Below are 23,704 nucleotides of genomic sequence, written 5' to 3'. Positions count from 1 at the left end.
AGGAAGGTGAGTCCACGACCCATTGGGTGCGCCGGGTCAAGGAGATAATACATTCATCTGATAAGATGGATGCCGGGTCTGCAGTCTGAATGTGGGAGAAAAATTGCCGTTTTGAACCTCTGAAACAGAAGCTGGGGTGGCTCAAGCGTGATTGTAATGACATGGGCCAGTTGATGGCAGCCCTGGTCAAATATGTTGATTCTGACAGTACCAAGGATCCCATGTCTGATGAAGAAAAAACAGTGAAGGGAAAGAAGAACAGCAACGGCAAGGGTCACCAGCATAACCCGGCGAATCAAGGAGGTAATAAATGTAAGGCTGACGAGTTTGTAGCTAACACCAATACACAGGGCAACAACCAACGATGCAAGGGTAGGCCACCTTCTCGGTCAGGCGGGTCAGGTCCCACCCTCGAGCAACTACTGAATGAACCTTGTCCAAGCCACGACACCCGACAGAAGCCTGCTACCCATCTGTGGAAGGACTGTACGATCATGAAGGCATTTAAAAATTCCAACATGTTTGATGGTAGCCACGGACCTGGCGGCGGTTCAGGCGGAGGAGGCTTTCATGGCCCGGGCGCCGGTTCAGGCGGGGGCGGTTTCATGGTCAGGGCCATCCAGGTAACCAGGGTGGCTATAATCAGCAACCCGGCCAAAGTAATCAGCAGCAACAGCAACAACAGTCCGGGTATCAGAGTAATCCAAAAGAGTTGAATAGTGGGCAGTACCACGTATTTACCACTAGTTTATGCAAGAGGGACCAGAAGCTTCATAAGAGGGCTGTCAATGCTGTTGAGCCGGCGATTCCATGTTATTTGAGGTGGTCAGAACAGCCTATTGTGTGGAGTAGGGAAGATCACCCTCCCCGGGTTGATAATCCAGGTCACTTGGCCTTTGTGGTGGCACCTCAGGTTGGTGGATATAAGTTCACTAAGGTGCTCATGGACGGAGGCAGTAGCATCAACATCTTCTATTATGAGACGTTTCGTCGGATGGGGTTGACTGATAAGAGTCTTAAACAATCCAACACTATTTTCATGGTGTTGTGCCTGGTAAGTCGGCATACCCAGTTGGTAATATTGAACTGGAAGTAGCCTTTGGGGATGAATATGATTCCAGGGCTGAGAAGTTAACTTTTGAGGTGGTTAAGATCAAAAGCCCATACCATGCTCTGTTTGGATGGCCGGCTTATGCCAAGTTCATGGCTCGGTCATGTTATGTGTGTTTGCAGCTCAAGATGCCGGGTTATAAAGGCACCATCACAGTACATGGAAGCCGGAAAATAGCCCTGGAATGTGAAGAAGGTGATGCCGCTTATGCTGAGTCTGTTTGTGCGACAGAGGAGTTAAAGTTTTATAAATATAATGTTGACCCGGCAGACATGACGTCTTTGAAGAACCCAACTACGGAGCATGAACCAGTGTTTAAATTCAAGTCAGCTGATGACACCAAGATGGTTGATTTTGTGTGTGGCGACTCATCCAAACAGTTCATCATCAGTGCCAACTTGGACCCAAAGTAGGAAAGCGCGCTCATCGAGTTCATCCGTGAGAACCGGGACATCTTTGCATGGAAACCTTCTGACATGCCGGGTGTCCCGAGAGAACTCGCTGAGCACACTCTTAATATTGATCCGAAGTTTAAGCCGGTCAGGCAGTTTCTTCGACGGTTTAACGAGGAAAGGCGCAAGGCCATTGGAGAAGAGGTGGCCCGGCTCTTGGCGGCCGGGTTCATTGTTGAAGTTTTTCACCAAGAGTGGTTGGCTAACCCAGTGCTTGTACTCAAGAAGAATGGCACCTAGCATATGTGTGTGGATTACATCGATTTGAACAAGGCTTGTCTGGCCGATCCTTTTGCTCTCCCTCGTATTGATCAGATCATTGATGCTACGGTGGGTTGCGAGCGTTTGAGTTTTTTGGGTGCATATTCAGGTTATCATCAGATCAAGATGGCAGTTAAAGATTAGGAGAAGATGGCTTTCATCACTCCGTTTGGAGCCTTCTGCTATGTGTCTATGCCTTTTGTACTGAAAAGTGCCCAAGCGACTTATCAACGATGTGTACAGAACTGTCTTCACAGTCAGATTGGGCGTAACGTTCATGCTTATGTGGATGACATAGTGGTGAAATGCAGAGAGAAGGAAACCTTGGTAAGAGATCTGAAGGAGACCTTTGATAACCTCCGGGTCTACAAGATGATGCTTAACCCAGCCAAATGTGTTTTTGGAGTCCCATCTGGCAAACTTTTGGGTTTTTTGGTGTCTAACAGAGGTATTGAGGCTAATCCGAAGAAAATTAAGGCAATTACATCTCTGGCCAAACCGGCATGCATCAATGACGTTCAGCGTTTGGCGGGTCGCGTCGCTGCCTTGAGCCGGTTAGGGCAGAAGGCGATGCCTTCGTATCAAATGATGAAAAAGGCGGATGACTTTGTCTAGAGTGACGCTGCTAACTCTGCTTTTGAGGATCTGAAGAAATAGCTAGCTGAGCCACCGGTCCTTGCTGCTCCGGTTGAGGAAGAGCCGTTGTTGTTATATGTAGCTGCTAACTCACGTGTTGTCAGTGTGGCCATTGTTGTGGAGTGCAAGGAGGCTGGCAAAGAACATCCGGTCCAACGGATGGTTTACTACGTCAGTGAGGTGCTCATTGAATCTAAACAAAGATATCCACATTGAGAGAAGCTCATTTATGGGGTGTTCATGGCAAGCCGGAAGCTCAAACATTACTTTCAGGGTTACCCAATCACTGTGGTTAGCTCTGCTCCTCTAGGAGACATCATTCAAAATAGAGAAGCCACAGGACGAGTTGCCAAGTAGGCTATTGAACTTGGGTCTCATGGTTTGAAGTATATGCCACGTACCGCGATCAAATATCAAGCGTTGGTTGACTTCATTAATGACTGGACAGAGTTGCAGATGCCATAGGAGAAACCAGATAACACATATTGGATGCTTCACTTTGATGGGTCCAGACAGTTGGAAAGCTCGGGGGCTGGAGTTGTTCTAACTTCTCCTCGAGGGGACAAGTTTTGTTATGTGTTGCGATTGATGTTTCCTTGTACTAACAACGCAGCAGAATATGAAGCCTTGCTCCATGGTCTTCGAATGGCTAAAGAGATGAGTATGAGCCGGGTCCGGTGCCTTGGTGATTCAGATTTGGTGGCTCAACAGGTGTCAGGCAAGTGGGATTCCAAGGATCCTCTCATGCCGGCATATCGCCGCGAGGTCGATGCTGTTGCGGGGCATTTTAAGGGTTATCAAGTGGAACACATTGACCGCAGAAAGAACGAAACGGCCGATGCCTTAAGCAGGTTGGGATCTCAGCGTAAGCTGGTACCACCTAACACCTTTTTGGATGTTTTACATAACCCGTCTGTTAAGTTGCCTACAGAGGCAGATTTGGCCATTCCTGACCCGGAGGCACAGTTAGTGGCGGCCATTCATGTTATTCCAGATTGGACAGTACCGTTCCTGGCTTACATGACCTGGGGTGAGTTGCCAGAGGACGAGACCCTGGCCCGACAGATAACCCGGCGGTCCAAGTCAGTGACGATTTCTGACGGAGAGTTGTATCATTGCAGTGTCACTAGAGCGTTTCAGCATTGTGTTTCTCCTGAAGAAGGTCAAGAAATACTTCCTGAGATCCATGAAGGGGATTGTGGTCATCACGCCGGGTAAAAGTCTCTTGTGGCCAAAGCCTTTCGTCCTAGTTTTTACTGGTTAACAGCTCACGCTGATGCAGAGGATCTGGTCAGTAAGTGTGATGGATGTCAAAAATTTGCACGACGAGCGCATGTGCCGGCTCAAGAGTTGCGCATGATTCCAATCACTTGGTCGTTTGCAGTTTGGGGGCTTGACATGGTTGGACCTTTCAAAAGGTCCAAGGATAAAAAGACACATCTTTTAGTGGCAATTGACAAATTCACAAAATGGGTTGAGGCAGAGCCAGTGAGTAAGTGTGATGCAGCCACGGCGGTTCAGTTCATGAAAAAGGTGATTTTTCGCTTTGGTTTTTCACACAACATTATCACTGACAATGGCACAAATTTGTCCCAAGGTGCCATCGAGGAATTTTTTCAACGTGAGCATATCCGGCTTGATGTTTCTTCTGTAGCTCACCCTCAATCTAATGGTCAGGCTGAGTGAGCAAATCAGGAAATCTTAAAAGGTCTCCAGCCCCGGCTTATGGTTCCATTACAACAGATGTCGGGTTGTTGGGTAGAGGAATTACCCTCGGTGATGTGGAGTATCAACACCACTCCTAACAGGTCTACAGGTTATACACCTTTCTTCATGGTTTATTGAGCGGAAGCGGTGCTGCCTAGTGACATCTGTCATGACTCGCCTCGCGTGGAGGCTTACGCTGAAGCTCATAATGAACAAGCCCGACAGGATGCACTTGACTTGTTAGATGAGGAGAGAGACTTGGCGGCAGCTCGATCAGCAATTTATCAACAGGACTTGCGCCGTTATCACAGCCGCCGGGTTAAGTCCAGAACCTTTCAAGAAGGTGACCTAGTGCTTTGGCTCATCCAGGATCTGTCGGATGCACACAAACTATCCCCGCCTTGGGAAGGACCCTTTGTGGTCAGCAAGAATTTAAACAACGGGTCATATTACCTCATTGACGTTCGAGAGCACAAAGACTCACGTAAGTCGGAGGAGGAGACCCGCCAGCCGTGGAACATTGCTCAGCTTCGGCCATACTACACCTGAGGTACCGGCTCTCGTCATATACATACTTTGACGTTGTATATATTATGATAAGTAATAAAGCAGGACCTCTATCTTTTTCCTCTTCAAAGATCATATATCTTTACTATTTTCATTATTTAAATGACTATTAAGGAGCTGATCATATCTGAATCTAGCTTAACCTTTCTGGTCCGGCTTATGATCGTATTCGAATCTAGCTGTAAACCTCATGATCACTTGGGGGCTTCCTGTTCAAACATAGGTCGTATTCGAACCAAAGAGAACATAGCTGTCGTAACCCTCTTGATCGGCTCAAAGCCAAACTCACTAGGGGGCTTCTTGATCGTATCTGAATCATAGCTTAACCCCTTTTGGGTCCGACTTGGATCGTATTCGAATCAGGGTCGTTAAAAACCTCTCAAGATCATTTGGGGGCTTCCTGTTCAAACATAGGTCGTATTCGAACCAAAGAGAACATAGCAGTCAGTACCCTCTTGATCAGCGCAACGCCAAAGCCACTGGGGGCTATATGATCATATTCGAATCTTAGCTTAACCCCTTTGGTCCGGTTTACTGATCTTATTCGAATCAGAAACCCCCACATTTATGTTGTTTGAAATCTGCTATTTTGTCTTACTGGTTTTTATTGTCTCAAATCTAAACTATCCGTATGGTTTTTATTTAACCCAGCTTGACTATTTGACAATAAGCTGCCAAAGCATGATAGTCATCAGGTATATGGAAGCATTGACTTCTCAAAAAGATTGTATCATGAAAACTGGCAGTCCAAAAATATAGGCCAACTCTTTCACTTTTTGCAGGAGCAAAGTTAAAAACATTGCAGATGTAATTAAAGATGTACTGGCAAAGAGTAGTATGCAACATTTTGTGTGCGACGGCATAAGCAACACATGCAGTTTCAAGCTAAATCTATTACAAGGCTTTGAAAGCTCACAAGATGGTTATGACTCTTCCCTCGCCGGTTCACCTCCTTCTACTGATTGGAAGCTGGGATTGGACCAGTCAAAGCCATTCAGAGCAATGAACTCCGCTTCATCATCAATCAGGCCGACCGGATCAACTTCTGGAGCAAAAGTGTGTTGACGAACTAGCGGGATAAGATATGTCACCTTATAAGAGGGAGTCGCCATCTTCTTATTCTCCATATCAAAACCCGGCTGATATTTATCGATGTTGGTCTCATCTCCAAGAATGGTAGCTTGAGGTCGAACTCCCCTCACACAGGCAATGAAGTCATCTTGTTCAAATAGAGTCCCGTCTTCCTTCACGGTAGGCTACCCCTTAGCTACATCCGCCGGGTCTAGATCTGGCACCCAGGCTTTGGAGCGGCTCAGGGCAGTTAGGGCTCCGGCTCTGGCACAGGATCGTTTGACCTCTTGAAACCTGGTGGGTAAGATTGATAACTTCTTCAAGACATCACTCAACCAATTGGGTCCTTGGTTGGCAGGGGATATGGTGCCAAGTGCTCGTTGAGCGCCAGTATACAATTGCTCCACCAAGGTATAAACCGCCTTCAATTTGATCACACTGTCTTGGCTCAGATTTTTGCTTCGTGGACCTGCGAGTGTTTTTAAACAAAGGCTCGGCAGGCGGCTTATATTCCGGGTCAAAAGAAGGTATAAGTAATTAATACATATGACTTACCAAAGATGGCGGAGACCATTTGAGACACCCGGTTCTTTATGCCGGTGAGATCCGTGGTAACCTCCTCAAGAGCCACTTCATCTGTTTCAGCACGTTGTATCAGCAGCGTCTTTTCTTCGGCCCAGGATTTCTTCTTTGCAGTCAAGCTGGTCTTCAATTTTTCTATCTCAGAAAGACTCAATTGGAGTTTAGAGTCAGCAGTCTTGATTTCTGCCTCTTGATCCGTCAGCCAGGTCTTTGCATCAGTTAATTGGGAGCCCAATTCAGATAGGGCGTTCTACAAAACATACACAGGTGTGTCAAGGCTTAAACTAAAAGTTATAAGGGTTCAAGTCTCAATTACTATGCACCGCAATACCACTTGACACTTGGGGGCTAATGTCTGCCAAAGCAATTTTTTATGACTCTTATCTGTTTCAAGTCCCAAGTGTTTTACAAAGTAACGACACTTTACACTTGGGGGCTAATGTCTGCCAAAGAAATTTTTTATGACTCTTATATGTTTCAAGTCCCAAGTGTTTTACAAAGTAACAGCACTTGGCACTTGGGGGCTAATGCATGATATTCATAAAGTTTCTCAAGATTAAGACGGATTGCAGTACTTATTGGGACTAGTAAAAGACAGTTATGAAGTTAAGTAAGTTCATTTATGATAAATTGAGCCGGTCCTTGGGGAGTATAGGTGAAGTTTACGCTACTTTGTTGGACTTTTGAAAAGCTTAGAGAGAAAGTATCAACCTATATCATGAAGTCTACAGATCATTCAGGTTCATCATCTGAAGACTTGGGAGCTGGCAGAGTATAAGTGAACCGGAGAACATACCTCATATTTTAGCTGCAATTGCTTGACCATCTCAATTTCCGACTCACGGCTGGAATGAACATGACTGAGATAGATGGATAGTATGTCACTAGCATTCAAATGAGTGTAGTGAGAGATATCAAAACACACTTTCTGCTTCTCCAAGGCTTCTTGCTTAGCACTGTGTCGGGCTAACATAGTGGGGGTCCCCGGTTCAACAAATCGTCTACCAGTAACCAACACGCCAGTATCAGAAGTTGTTGGTGGGTTAGCTGAACTAGATGGTTCAGTGATAGCCGGATTAAGGGTGATCTTATCGGCTGACAACTCAGGAGGATCCAGTTGAGTATGAACAGCCGGGTCTTCAGGTGCTTCAGTTTCATAGGGAGGAGTTGGCATGGCCGGCTCAGGTGCAGGAACCTTCGGGTCTTCTGACGGCTTAATCACCTTGGCCTTCTTGGATTTGGCTTGGCCGCTAAGAAAAGTTTTATGAGACAGTTAGCGTAAGAATGCAGTTTTTAAAGATACAGAGGAAAGATGATTTTTCCTTACCCAGGAGCAGTTTTGAAAGCCGGAAACTGAGTCTGGTATGAGTCGCCAGAAGAGCGAGAAACCTCATGTAAAAGGTAAAATAAAATCAGTGAGGCAAGGGAATAGATTCATTAATGAAAGCATTTTCGAGGAGTTTGTTGTAAAACAGAAGGCGGTTCATCGTCGTCATTATTCCGGGCCTGACGGCGGCTCTCATGTTGCTGCTTTTCAAAAGAAAATGAGGGTCCAAATAAGCCAAAGGGTGCGAAAACCTTACTTTCCGGGTTACCAGTCGAAGTTTCTGTCTTGGCAAATGGGCTGAGTCGGAGGAAATAGTTACCTCTTCTTCTACGGCATGGCTGGCCCCCGTGTCGTCCTAGCAATAGTCAGTGTCAATAAGGTTATTAAAAACTGACCAAGGGAGTCAAGGGCTACCTCCGAATCAATATCATCATCAAGCTTTAACAGCTCCGAAACAGTGCTCCTTTCCTTCTTGGACCTCCGAGTCGTCTTCCGGGCAGCTATGGCGGCGTCTCTAGCCTTCTTGGCAGCTTCATGGTCATACATGGCTTTCCAGAAGTCGGATTTGGCCTGTAAACAAATAAACATGATAAAAGGTCATGCAAGTATTCAAAACTACTGAGGAAAACACAAAAAGAGAAAGAGGTCAGGGGTTTTTCACCTCTGGTGCCGGGTTAAGTTTGCAGAAGGGGTTTAACCCAACCTTACTGCAGTCCTCATATTTTCTGTTCACAAGGATGGTTGACATTGCAACAATGTCTTCTTCAGTTAGTTGTACCGAGCTGTGATGCAGAGAGTCATTTGGGCCTCCGCCATACTCATACATCAATTTGGATCGGCGGCTTAGAGGGATGACCCGCCACGAGATCCAGCAATGGATCAAGTCAATTCCAGTTAAGCCATTCCCCAATAAGGCATTAATCCTTTTGATAGATGGAATAAGCTTCTTGCGTTCAGCAACAGTAAGTTTATCAGGGAGCACAAACTTGGAATCAAGACGCTCCGCGCGGTAACCCGGCAGTGGTTTTTCATTGGCTGGAGACGTATCTTGGCAATAGAACCAGGTCTGATTCCAATCTTTGGGATGACTCGGTAAGACTATTAAGGGAAAGACTGCGCCCTGTCGGCGCTGAATTGAGATTCCACCGAGTTCCAAGCTAGGGCCATTGGTACACTCATTCTGGCGGTTCAGATAAAAGTACTCTCTGAAGAGTTCCACAGTCGGCTCTTCTTGAAGATACACCTCACAAAGAACTTGAAAATTGCAGATGTTGGATATGGAATTGGGTCCAAGGTCTTGAGGGTGAAGTTTGAAAAAATGAAAAATGTCTCTGCAGAACTTTGAGCCGGGTGGTGAAAAACCCCGATTCATGTGGTCAGTGAAGACAATAACTTCACCGTCTTTGGTATTAGGCCGTTCCTCGTCCAGGTCAGGAGCACGATAAGCCATAACGTTTTTCTCTGGCAAAAATCCAATGGTGACAAACTCTTTCAAGTTATCATCAGTTACTGTTGAGGGGACCCAGTTGCAGACTGTCGGTGCTTTTGACGGCATGATGAAAAAGGGGAAGCTGAAAAGAAAGTAATTTGCCGGTTCAATTTATTTGATGAAGTTATAGGTTCATGATCATGATACAGATGAATCATGGCGGCTTAAATAAGGGCTAATGACATATAAACGGAAGACAGAGTCATACGCCGCCATGACTAAAGATATTCAAAGGATGCAAGAAATAGAAAATGGCTAAGTGTTGGCACAAACAAGTTTACCAAGCGGTCATTATTATTTTGGATCAAATGGCCGTTCCGAAAAGAAAATATTCTAGACCTAAAAATCTAGTACAGATGAGTTCGTGAGTTATAATGAGGCATCTATACAGAAAAAAGTGATCTACTGGTATACAAATTGGACGCAAAACAAATACCGCACGAGTTATGTGTTCCTTTCTGGATCAGAAGAGGTTGCGGAGGAAGAACTACAAGAAGATCCGTGATGAACAGCGAACAACACCGATGAACTCGCAACCCTAATACAGATCTAAGTGCGTGAAAAAGAAGGAACTTATGAAATGCAGATCTACTGCAAAGAGTCGCCACGGTTCTCTGGACAAGCTCAGGGTGATGCAGCGGCGGACGTTGAGGGCAACGTAAGTGCTACGGCAGCGGCGGAGCTCGAGAAGCAGAGGGGTAGCGAGAAGATGGAAGGAAGAAGAAGAAAGAAGAAGGGCCGGCCAAGCCTATTTATAAGGGGATAAGTGGACAGGCAGGCGCGAAAATTGAGGAAGACCAAAATAATGATTATCCAGCTAACGGACGCCTCAATTCTCGGAAGACATTAAAAGATAAAAGATCCGTTAAAGATGACGTCATAGCAGGCTTTCATGTTTTCAGAAGATGACATCATGGAGGGTTACAAAGTTTTTTCAGACAGAGGAAGATGGATTTCATCTAAGTGTTGAAGATTGACAAAGAACAAAGTTCAAGTCAACCTGGGGCCTAATGTTGGGGATATAGCTACCAGGTATGACCCACCCAGGAGGGGCCGGGTCAACCCCAATGGCGGGTTACAAAAGAAGCCCAGTAATATTCAGGGTGATAGTCTATTAAGACTTGTAGAAGGCCTAAGCCCAGAGGCGGCTTAAGGCCCAATATTGTAAACCGTCGTATGTAAAGGAAGACTTGTAAAGAAAGGCATATAAAAGAAGTCACCGAGCCAGACACGTTTTATGAGCCGGACGGGACTCTATAGGCCGCCAAGCGTCAACCCGTGTATATAAGGGGACGACCCGGCGGCGGCTTAAGAGAAGAGAACAAGAGATCGATAGCCAAGCTAGCGGATTCGCTCCTTGATCATCAAAACCTAGCAATACAACATCAACTGGACTAGGCCTTACCTTCACCGTAAGGGGCCGAACTAGTATAAACCTCTCGTTTCCTTTGTCCCGATTAACCCCTTTAAGCTTCCTAGTTGTGATGGCCCTATGACTAAGTCCTTTCGCTAGGACATCTACCGTGACAATTCCACGACACATATGTTCCAGTAGTTTTATTCTAGCTCCACTCGATGATTCTTGTCCTCTACTAGCATCACATTCTATGTGCTGCTTTGCTCTGTGACTCAAGGACCAAACCTGTTTTGAATTACACTCCAGAAGATCCCTTCTTGGAAATTGATGTCATAGGGGGAGAAAGATCTCATCAAAGCTTATTCTCTTCAAAGGGGGAGAGAGAATAAAAGGGGGGAGAGAGAATTCACATAAGAGGCCCAGATGCTTGGTGTTCAAGAGGAGAGAAGTCACATGTCTTTAAGAGGGGAAAGACATGTCTATGTTATGTTTAGGTTTATGATATGTTTTTGCTCTGATTTTGGTTCCCTATGTTCTCCCATTATCCAATACAAGATTCAGGGGGAGAAAGACTGCTAGGGAAGGAAATCTTTGAATTCATTGCATATCTTTATCCTTTGGGACATGTCTATATCTAATAGAGTACTCAGTACTCACTCTCCAAATGTCATCCCAATCTTGGTACTCTTGTGGTCTTTTTGGTTGCTCTAGCTTGTAGATGTATCTGTGTTATCTAACCTTGTTTACTCAAGTTCATTCCTTCCTAAGCCAACTCAAGACCACAAGGTAAGTATATGCATCACACTCATGTGCATGAGGATTTCTTGCTGATGTACATTCTGTTTGCAAGGACTCATGAGCATGTAGGTACATTTCCTATATTCACATCTTTTGCTCTGATACATATAGCCAAGATACATGTAACACATTGCTTACTCTGTCATGATTATGCATTCACATGCTCCTATATTTCATATTTACATGATTGCATACATATAGGGGGAGCCTATGCATGTTACATGTCTTTCCAAAGCTTTACTTGTTATTCTCTATATCTTTAGCTAAAGCTTTGATGTATGTTGTCATCAATTACCAAAAAGAGGGAGATTTAAAGCACAAGTGCTCCCTGGGTGATTTTGGTAATTAATGTCAACATATCTATTATTGGACTAATGCTTTCATCTAGTATGTTTCAAATAAGTTCAAAAATGGAGTGGCATGGACTAGAGGATGTGGAACCCCTTCAAGATGATAAGGACAAAGGATTGGCCCAAGTTCAAAGCTCAGGACTCTACATTTTTCATTTTAGTGAGCCAAGATCACATTGAGTCCGTAGGAAAGCCAATACTATTAAGAGGGGATGAGGTGTTGCTTAATGGCTTGCTTGCTCAAAGTGCTTAGTGATATGCTCCAAAGCCCTCGACCACATTTGTCCCATACCAAAAGTCAAACTCGGCCCCGCCGAAACTTTCTATCTGGTGCCACCAAGTTCACTTAACATAGCCATTGCCAGAAACCCTAATCAACTTGGTCTCACCGATGGGATTTTGGTCTCACCGAGATGGGCTTGCAAACTCTCTGTTTCCTATTGCATTAATATCGGTCCCACCAAAATATGAAATCGGTCCCACCGAGTTTGCTTGGCCAACTCTCTGTTTAGCTTATTACCAAAATAGGTCCCATCGAGTTTGTGTAATTGGTCCAACCGAGATAAGGCTTTACCCTAACCCTAGCACATCGGTCCCACCAAGTTGATCATGTCGGTGCCACCGAAATGCCTAACAGTCACATTATGAACCAAATCGGTCTGACCGGGTTTTATAATTCGGTCCCACCGAGTTTGGTGATTTATGTGTAACGGTTATATTTTGTGTGGAGGCTATATATACCCCTCCGCCCACTCTTCATTTGTGGAGAGATCCATCAAAACATGCCTACACTTCCAACATACATTTTTTGAGAGAGAACCACCTACTCTTGTGTTGAGGTCAAGATATTCAATTCCAACCACATAAATCTTGATCTCTAGCCTTCCCCAAGTTTCTTTCCACTCAAATCATCTTTCTACCAAATCCAATCCTATGAGAGAGAGTTGAGTGTTGGGGAGACTATCATTTGAAGCACAAGAGCAAGGAGTTCATCATCAACACACCATCTATTTCCTTTTGGAGAGTGGTATCTCCTAGATTTGTTAGCTGTCACTTGGGAGCCTCCATCAAGATTATGGAGTAGAACCAAGGAGTTTGTACGGGCAAGGAGATCGCCTACTTCGTGAAGATCTACCCTAGTGAGGCAAGTCCTTAATGGGCGATACGTCTCCAACGTATCTATAATTTTTGATTGCTCCATGCTATATTATCTACTGTTTTGGACTATATTGGGCTTTATTTTCCACTTTTATATTATTTTTGGGACTAACCTATTAAACGAAGGCCCAGCCCAGAATTGCTGTTTTTTTGCCTATTTCAGTATTTCGGAGAAATAGAATATCAAACGGAGTCCAAACGGAATAAAACCTCCGGGAACGTGATTTTCTCACCGAACGTGATCCAGGAGACTTGGACCCTACTCCAAGGAGTCAAAGAGGCGGTCACGAGGGTGGGGGCGCTCCCCCCTAGGACGCGCCCCCCTGCCTTGTGGGCCCCTCGGTGCTCCACCGACATACTCCTTCCTCCTATATATACCTACGTACCCCAAACGATCAGAACAGGAGCCAAAAACCTAATTCCACCACCGCAACTTTCTGTATCCACAAGATCCCATCTTGGGGCCTGTTCCGGAGCTCCGCCGGAGAGGGCCATCATCACGGAGGACTTCTACATCATCATAGCCCCTCCGATGAAGTGTGATTAGTTTACCTCAGACCTTCGGGTCCATAGTTAGTAGCTAGATGGCTTCTTCTCTCTTTTTGGATCTCAATACAAAGTTCTCCCCCTCTCTCGTGGAGATCTATTTGATGTAATCTTCTTCTTTTTGTGGTGTGTTTGTTGAGATCGATGAATTGTGGGTTTATGATCAAGTCTATCTATGAATAATATTTGAATCTTCTCTGAATTATTTGATGTATGATTGGTTATCTTTGCAAGTCTCTTCGAATTATCCGTTTGGTTTGGCCAACTAGATTGGTAGTTCTTGCCATGGGAGAAGTGCTTAGCTTTGGGTTCGATCTTGCGGTGTCCTTTCCCAGTGACAGAAGGGGCAGCAAGGCACGTATTGTATCGTTGCCTTTGAGGATAACAAGATGGGTTTTATTTCATATTGCATGAATTTATCTCTCTACATCATGCCATCTTGCTTAAGGCGTTACTCTGTTTTTAACTTAATACTCTAGATGCATGCTGGATAGCAGTTGATGAGTGGAGTAATAGTAGTAGATGCAGAATCGTTTCGGTCTACTTGTGACGGACGTGATGCCTATATACATGATCATGCCTAGATATTCTCATAACTATGCTCAATTCTGTCAATTGCTCAACAGTAATTTGTTCACCCACCGTAGAATACTTATGCTCTTGAGAGAAGCCACTAGTGAAACCTATGGCCCCGGGGTCTATTCTCATCATATTAATCTCCATCACTTTAATCTTGCTTTGCTTTTTACTTTTCCTTTACTTTTTACTTTGCAAAAATACCAAAAATATTATATCTATCAGATCTCACTCTCGTAAGTGATCGTGAAGGGATTGACAACCCCTAATCACATTCGTTGCGAGTAGCTATCGTTTTGTGCAGGTACGAGGGACTTGAGTGTGGCCTCCTACTGGATTGATACCTTGGTTCTCAAGAACTGAGGGAAATACTTACGCTACTCTGCTGCATCATCCTTTCCTCTTCGGGGAAATCCAGCGCAAGCTCAAGAGGTAGCAAGAAGGATTTCTGGCGCCGTTGCCGGGGAGTCTACGCAAAAAGTCAACATACCAAGTACCCATCACAATCTCTATCTCTCGCATTACATTATTTGCCATTTGCCTCTCGTTTTCCTCTCCCCCACTTCACCCTTGCCGTTGTATTCGCCCTCTCTTTCCCAATCTCCTTCTCCTTCTCTTTCTCCGTTTGCCTTTTTCTTGCTTGCTTGTCATCATGGCTAGTCTCATATCTTCTCCATTGTCTCCCGAGAGTGAAGTTCTAAATTTTAAACAAAGGGAGGGAGAAAATCTAAAAGATACTTGGTATAGAATTTGCAATGCTCAAAATAGATCTACCAGGAAGCAATCTACTTCAGTTCTTCTCCGTAATTTTTATGTAGGTGTTAATCCTTTGTATAGATATATCCTTGATACCATTACCGGAGGGAACTTCTTAGGCAGCCATACTTTTGATTCTTATAATGCTATGTTAGATTTATTTGGCTCACCACCTCTTTTGGTTAATGGAACCATGTTAACTTTGGAGCATGTTATGCAAAGACTTGAAATTATTGAAAATAAAGTTGCTACTATTTAATTAGTTGAAGATCTAGATAAAAAGATCCACAATCAAATTACTCAATATGGATCTAAGGTAGGAATGACTTTGAAAAATATTAAGGAAAAGGAACCCATAGTTAATGAGAAGATAAACTTAGATTCTACTAGAATTGATAAACTTGAGGGTATCATTACAAACTTGGGAAACGCTTTTTCTTCCATAAAGAATACTCCAAGTCCTCCTACTAAAATTGCCAAGCTTATGTGTGTTCCTAAAAATAAGGGTGAATCATCTAGTAAGGAAACTGCGGATCTTAAATCTATAAGTATTCATCCTAATCTTTTTGCTATCATTAAGGAACCAATTGCTACAAATGAATTTTTCTATCTTGTGCCTAAAATTTTGATTATCCCTAGAAAGAAATAAATTCCTAAGGGAAATAGATGCCTTATCTAAGAATTGCCTACCAAAGATGGCAATACCTAGATCTATCCTCGCTTTTATGCCTAGCTTGGGGCGTTAAACGATAGGGCTTGTTGGGAGGCAACCCAATTTTATTTTTATTCCTTGCTTTTTTCTCCTGTTTAGTAATAAATAATTTATTTAACCTCTGTTTTGGTTGTGTTTTTTGTGTTTAATTAGTGTTTGTGCCAAGTAGAACCGTTGGGAAGACTTGGGGAAAGTCTTGTTGAACTTGCTGTAAAAAACAGAAACTTTAGCGCTCACGAGAACTGCTGTTACTTTTATTTGGAAAGTGATATTTAGGTAATTCTTTTTGCAGATGATTAATAGATAAATTCCTCACGTCCGGAAATTTATTTTAGAATTTTTGGGGTTCCAGATATTGCGATAGCTACAGATTACTACAGACTGTTCTGTTTCTGACAGATTCTGTTTTTTGTGTGTTGTTTGCTTATTTTGATGAATCTATGGCTAGTAAAATAGTTTATAATCCATAGAGAAGTTGGAATACAGTAGGTTTAACACCAATATAAATAAAGAATGAGTTCATTACAGTACCTTGAAGTGGTCTTTTGTTTTCTTTCGCTAACAGAGCTCACAAGTTTTCTACTTTAAGTTTTGTGTTGTGAAGTTTTCAAGTTTTGGGTGAATTCTTTTGATGGATTATGGAACAAGGAGTGGAGAGAGCCTAGGATTGGGGATGCCCATGGCACCCCCAATATAATCCAAGGACACCAAAAAGTCAAGGCTTGGGGATGCCCCGGAAGGCATCCCCTCTTTCGTCCACTTCCATCGGTAATTTACTTGGAGCTATATTTTTATTCACCAACATGATATGTGTTTTGCTTGGAGCGTCTTGTATTATTTGTGTCTTTGTGTTTTAATATGCCACAATCATCCGTGCAGTACACACCTTTTGAGAGAGCCATACATGAATTAAAATTTGATAGAATACTCTATGTGCTTCACTTATATCTTTTGAGCTATGTAGTTTTGCTCTATGTGCTTCACTTATATCTTCTTGAGCTAGGTAATTTTTCTCTATGTGCTTCACTTAGATTTTTTTGAGCACGGTGCTGGAATTGCTTTAAAGAAACTATTGATCTCTCATGTTTCACTTAAATTATTTTGAGAGTCTTAATAGCATGGTAATTTGCTTAATAATAACATGCTTGGTATTCAAGATTTGTGAAACTTTCTTTTAAGTGTGTTGAATACTAAGAAAAGTTGGATGCTTGATAATTGTTTTGAGATATGGAGGTAGTAATATAAAAGTCATGCTAGTAGAGTAGTTGTGAATTTGAGAAGTGCTTAAGTTAAAGTTTGCAAGTCCCGTAGCATGCACGTATGGTAAACGTTATGCAACAAATTTGAAACATGAGGTGTTATTTGATTGTCCTCCTTATGAGTGGAGGTCGGGGACGAGCGATGGTCTTTTCCTACCAATCTATCCCCCTAGGAGCATGCGCGTAATACTTTGGTTTTTGATGGCTTGTAGATTTTTGCAATAAGTATATGAGTTCTTTATGACTAATGTTGAGTCCATGGATTATACGCACTCTCACCCTTCCATCATTGCTAGCCTCTACGGTACCGTGCATTGCCCTTTATCACATCGAGAGTTGGTGCAAACTTCACAGGTGCATCAAAACCCCGTGATATGATACGCTCCTTCACACATAAACCTCCTTATATCTTCCTCAAAACAGCCTCCATACCTACATATTATGGCATTTCCATAGCCATTCCGAGATATATTGCCATGCAACTTTCCACCATTCCGTTTATCAAGACACATCCATCATTGTCATATTGCTTTGCATGATCATGTAGTTGACATAGTATTTGTGGCAAAGCCACCGTTCATAATTTTTTCATACTTGTCACTCTTGATTCATTGCATATCCCGGTACACCACCGGAGGCATCCATATAGAGTCATACTTCGTTCTAGTATCGAGTTGTAATCATTGAGTTGTAAATAAATAAAAGTGTGATGATCATAATTTAATAGAGCATTGTCCCAAAAAAAGGCCAAAAAAAGAAGAAGGCCCAAAAAAGAGAAAATAAATAAAAAGGGGCAATGCTACTATTCCTTTTTCCACACTTGTGCTTCAAAGTAGCACCATGTTCTTCATATAGAGAGTCTCTTGAGTTATCACTTTCATATACTAGTGGGAATTTTCATTATAGAACTTGGCTTGTATATTCCAACAATGGGCCTCCTCAAGTGCCCTAGGTCTTCGTGAGCAAGCAAGTTGGATGCACACCCACTTAGTTTCTTTTGTTGAGCTTTCATACATTTATAGCTCTAGTGCATCCATTGCATGGCAATCCCTACTCCTTGCATTAACATCAATTGATGGGCATCTCCATAGCCCATTGATTAGCCTCGTTGATGTGAGACTTTCTCCTTTTTTGTCTTCTCCACATAACCCCCACCATTATATTCTATTCCACCCATAGTGTTATATCCATGGCTCACGCTCATGTATTGCGTGAAAGTTTATGAGTTTGAAGTATTAAGGTATGAAACAATTGCTTGGCTTGTCATCGGGGTTGTGCATGATGAGAGCATTCTTGTGTGATGAAAATGGAGTATGACTAAACTAATTGGCCATGTTACTTTAAGAAAACATAATTGCTTTGTTGGTTTGCTTGAAATATTATTATTCTTTATGTCAATATGAACTTTTTTCTTGAATCTTCCTAATCTGAATATTCATACCACAATTAAGAAGATTTGCATTGAAATTATGCCAAGTAGCACTCCGCATCAAAAATTCTCTTTTTATCATTTACCTACTCGAGGACGAGCAGGAATTAAGCTTGGGGATGCCTGATACGTCTCCAACGTATCTATAATTTTTGATTGCTCCATGCTATATTATCTACTATTTTGGACTATATTGGGCTTTATTTTCCACTTTTATATTATTTTTGGGACTAACCTATTAACCGGAGGCCCAGCCCAGAATTGCTATTTTTTGCCTATTTCAATATTTCGGAGAAACAGAATATCAAACAGAGTCCAACTGGAATAAAACCTTCGGGAACGTGATTTTCTCACCGAACGTGATCCAGGAGACTTGGACCCTACTCCAAGGAGTCAAAGAGGCGGTCACAAGGGTGGGGGCGCCCCCCCTAGGGCGCGTCCCCTGCCTTGTGGGCCCCTCGGTGCTCCACCGACGTACTCCTTCCTCCTTTATATACCTACGTAGCCCCAAACGATCAGAATAGGAGCCAAAAACCTAATTCCACCGCCGCAACTTTCTGTATCCACGAGATCCCATCTTGGGGCCTGTTCCGGAGCTCCGCTGGAGAGGGCCGTCATCACGGAGGGCTTCTACATCATCATAGCCCCTCCGATGAAGTGTGAGTAGTTTACCTCAGACCTTCGGGTCCATAGTTAGTAGCTACATGGCTTCTTCTCTCTTTTTGGATCTCAATACAAAGTTCTCCCCCTCTCTCGTGGGGATCTATTCGATGTAATCTTCTTATTTTTGCAGTGTGTTTGTTGAGACCGGTGAATTGTGGGTTTATGATCAAGTCTATCTATGAATTATATTTGAATCTTCTCTGAATTCTTTTATGTATGATTGGTTATCTTTGCAAGTCTCTTCGAATTATCCGTTTGGTTTGGCCAACTAGATTGGTAGTTCTTGCCATGGGAGAAGTGCTTAGCTTTGGGTTCGATCTTCCGGTGTCCTTTCCCAGTGACAGAAGGGGCAGCAAGGCACGTATTGTATCGTTGCCATCGAGGATAACAAGATGGGGTTTATTTCATATTGCATGAATTTATCTCTCTACATCATGCCATCTTGCTTAAGGCGTTACTTTGTTTTTAACTTAATACTCTAGATGCATGCTGGATAGCAGTTGATGAGTGGAGTAATAGTAGTAGATGCAGAATCGTTTCGGTCTACTTGTGACGGACGTGATGCCTATATACATGATCATGCCTAGATATTCTCATAACTATGCTCAATTCTGTCAATTGCTCAACAGTAATTTGTTCACCCACCGTAGAATACTTATGCTCTTGAGAGAAGCCACTAGTGAAACCTATGGCCCCGGGGTCTATTCTCATCATATTAATCTCCATCACTTTAATCTTGCTTTGCTTTTTACTTTGCCTTTACTTTTTACTTTGCAAAAATACCAAAAATATTATATCTATCAGATCTCACTCTCGTAAGTGACCATGAAGGGATTGACAACCCTTAATCGCATTGGTTGCGAGTAGCTATTGTTTTGTGCAGGTACGAGGGACTTGAGCGTGGCCTCCTACTGGATTGATACCTTGGTTCTCAAAAACTGAGGGAAATACTTACGCTACTCTGCTCCATCATCCCTTCCTCTTCGGGGAAATCCAACGCAAGCTCAAGAGGTAGCAGTGGGCGATGGCCATGGTGGGATAGACAAGGTTGCTTCTTCGTGGACCCCTCATGGGTGGAGCCCTTCTTTGCTCGCGCAACCATTACCCTTCATGGGTTGAAGTCTCCATCAATGTGGATGTACGATAGCACCACCTATCAGAACCACGCCAAAAATATATGTGTCTCCAATTGTGTTTGCACACTCCAATCCCATCCCTTTACATTCTTGCAACTTGCATGATTTACTTTCCCCTGCTCATATACTCTTGTCATGCTTGCTTGATATGTATTGTGAATGTTTGAACTTGTGCCAAAACTCCACTTCAACTTAAAGAATTTAAAAACTGCAAATTTTATTGCTAAGAGTCTATTCACCCCCCTCTAGACACCTCTTCTTGATCCTTTCAATTGGTATCAGAGCATTGGTCTCCATTGCTTTGGTTTAAACGCCTTTGGAGGAAGATGGATGAGTCTACTATGGGGAGTCTTAGACGTAGAGTGCCTGTTCTTGATGGAGAGTACTTTCACAAGTGGAAAATGAGATTCTTGAGATTTTCAATGAATATCACTTGAACAAGTACATTACTAGCCCTTGCGCACCTCATGTTGATCCTTTGCATCCTACCCTTGATGAGTCTATTGACATGATTCGTAATCTTAGAACTGTCAATTTAATCACTATAGGTTTGCCTAGAAACTTGCTTGCTAGCTTGCCTGCTCTTGATTGTGCCTACACCATATGGAGATTCCTTGAGGAACGTTTTCCAAACTATTCCTTGAAAAACTTAGATGAGATTCTTCATAAGTCTATTGCCTTGAGTAAGATGAGTTCCAATGATCCCAAATTTGGTGATTGTTTACTTGAGCTTACAAATCTCACGAGTGCCAAAGGAGATGTTGGAATCATTAGCAATATCATTTCCGAAGTCATTAGAATTCATAGAGATGAAAATTGTTACGGTCGTACTTCTAATGAATCACTCTCTCTAGGAATTGATCCACCACATGACGATGTTGAACATGGACACTATGATGAGGATGATGATAGTGACTATGATCTTGATGATGCGATGAGACACTTTGGTCTTATGGCTAATCTTCGTGGCTACATGGCTGGAGGAAAAGAATGGGTCCTTAATAGTGTATGTACTAATCATATGACCGGAGACAAAGATATGTTTCGTGAGCTTGCTGAAAACGACGGCCCTCAAAAGTATGTCACTTTCGGTGATAACTCAAAGGGTAAGGTGGTTGGCCTTGGTAAGGTGGCCATCTCACATGATAGCTCCATACAAAATGTTATGCTTGTAGAATCTCTTGGCTACAATTTACTTTCCGTATCTAGACTTGCTGACTTTGGTTTCAACGTCCTATTTACTGAAGTAGATTGCCAAGTGTTTCATAGTGATAATCATAAATGGTCTTTATCGGTACACGTAGAGGTGATCTATATATTATTGATTTCACTAAAAAGGCTCAACCTAGAACTTTCCTAATTGCTAAATCCTTGAAAGGTTGGTTGTGGCATAGAAGGTTAGGTCATGTGGGCATGCCAAATCTTGATAAGCTTATTAAAGGTGATCATATCCTTGGAGTAAAAGATGTCATATTTGACAAGGATAGACTTTGTAGTGCTTGTCAAGCAGGAAAACAAGTTGGAGGAAGTCACCCTATGAAGAACATAATAACCATGAGAAGACCGCTCGAGCTACTTCATATGGATCTCTTTGGTCCCAATGCCTACAAGAGTCTCGGTGGTAACTCATTTGGTCTAGTTATAGTTGATGATTTTTCAAGATTTACGTGGGTGTTCTTTCTTGATGATAAATCGCAAGCCCAAAAGATCTTCAAGAACTTCGCTAGGAAGGCCCAAAATCAAGTTGAAGGGAAGATCAAGAAGGTTCGCAGCGACAACGGAACGAAGTTCAAGAACGCAAATGTGGATACCTTTCTTGATGAAGAAGGGATTTCACATGAGTTCTCGGCTACGTACACGCCTCAACAAAATGGAGTTGTTGAGAGGAAGAATCAAACTCTTATTGACATGGAAAGAACGATGTTTGATGAGTACAAGACTCCAAAACACTTTTGGGCGGAAGCGGTTGAGACAGCTAGTCATGCAACAAATCGCTTCTATCTTCACAAGCTACTCGGCAAGACAGCATATGAGCTCCTCACCGGTAACAAACCCCAAGTTGGATACATTTGAGTATTTGGCTCAAAGTGCTACATTCTTGATAAGCATCATCATTCTAAATTTTCTCCTAAATCTCATGAGGGTTTCCTACTTGGTTATGGCTCAAACTCTCACACTTACCGTTTCTACAACAATTTCACCCGAAAGGTTGAAGATACGGTTGTTGTGAAGTTTGATGAATCTAACGGCTCGCAAGTAGAGCAATTGCCAATTGATGTAGGAGATAAAGACCCTTCGGAAGCAATCCAAGACATGTATATTGGAAAGATTCGACCAAAGGAGGTGAAGGAGAGTACCTCGTCCGTCCAAGTGGAGGCTTCCACCTCACGACAAGGTGAACCAAGAGTCGACATGGGAGCATCCACAAGTGGGACACATCAAGATGAAGAAAATGAGGAAGTACACCAAGATGAACCTCATCAACCTCCTTCTCCACCATGACGAGAGAATGGAAACGTCAACAATGAAGAAGGCCAAGAAGAAGGACAAGAGGAAGAAGATGTTCCACCCCGACCCAAGCAAAAGCTCCCACGAGTTCGAGCAAGAGTCTCAAGAGATCATCCCGTCGAACAAATCTTCAATGATATTCAAACCGGGAGAATCACTCGCTCTAAAACTCGTTTGGCTAATTTTTGTGAACATTATTCATTCATCTCTAGTATTCAACGTATGAAGGTTGAAGAAGCATTGGAAGATCCGGAATGGATAAACGCCATGCATGAAGAGCTATACAACTTTGAGAGAAATCAAGTATGGACATTGGTCGAGAAGCCCAACAACAACCACAATATCATTGGTACCAAATGGGTGTTTCGTAACAAGCAAGACGAAGATGGTCAAGTCGTCCGCAACAAAGCTCGTCTCATCTCCCAAGGCTACACTCAAGTCGAAGGTATGGACTACGGTGACACATATGCCCCCGTTGTTAGAATTGAGTCCATCCACATCTTACTTGCCTATGCTAATCACCATGATATCACTTTATACCAAATGGACATTAAAAGTGCTTCTCTAAATGGTGAAATTGAGCAGGAAGTTTATGTTAAACAACCTCCCGGTTTTGTCAATCCTAAGAAACTTGATCATGTTTGCAAACTTCACAAAGTTCTTTATGGTCTTCAACAAGCTACTAGAGCGTCGTATAAATTCTTAACCAAGTTCCTTATTGAAAAAGGCTTTGATATTGGAAAAATAGATTCTACTCTTTTTACTAAAAGGGTTAATGGTGAATTATTTGTATGCCAAATTTATGTTGATGATATCATATTTGGCTCAACTAACCCTCATATTAGTGAGAAGTTTGGAAAGCTAATGTCGGGGAAGTTTGAGATGTCTATGATGAGTGAACTCAAGTTATTTCTTGGGTTGCAAATCAAGCAAACTAAGGAAGGCACCTTTGTTTCTCAAACAAAGTACACCAAGGACTTATTCAAGAAGTTCAACATGCAAGAAAGCAAAGGTATGAAAACTCCCATGCCAACTACTGGACATCTTGATTTTACCAAGGACGGCAAATCGGTTGACCAAAAGGTTTACCGCTCGATGATTGGATCATTGTTATATCTATGTGCCTCTCGTCCCGATATAATTCGATCCCACCGAGTTTGGTGATTTATGTGTAACGGTTAGACTTTGTGTGGAGGCTATATATACCCCTCCACCCACTCTTCATTTCTGGAGAGATCCATCAAAACATGCCT

The sequence above is a fragment of the Triticum urartu genome, chromosome 7 (assembly GCF_003073215.2).
Source record: "Triticum urartu cultivar G1812 chromosome 7, Tu2.1, whole genome shotgun sequence".
NCBI classification, from domain to species: Eukaryota; Viridiplantae; Streptophyta; class Magnoliopsida; order Poales; family Poaceae; genus Triticum; species Triticum urartu.
Note: the sequence above shows the minus strand (reverse complement) of the source record.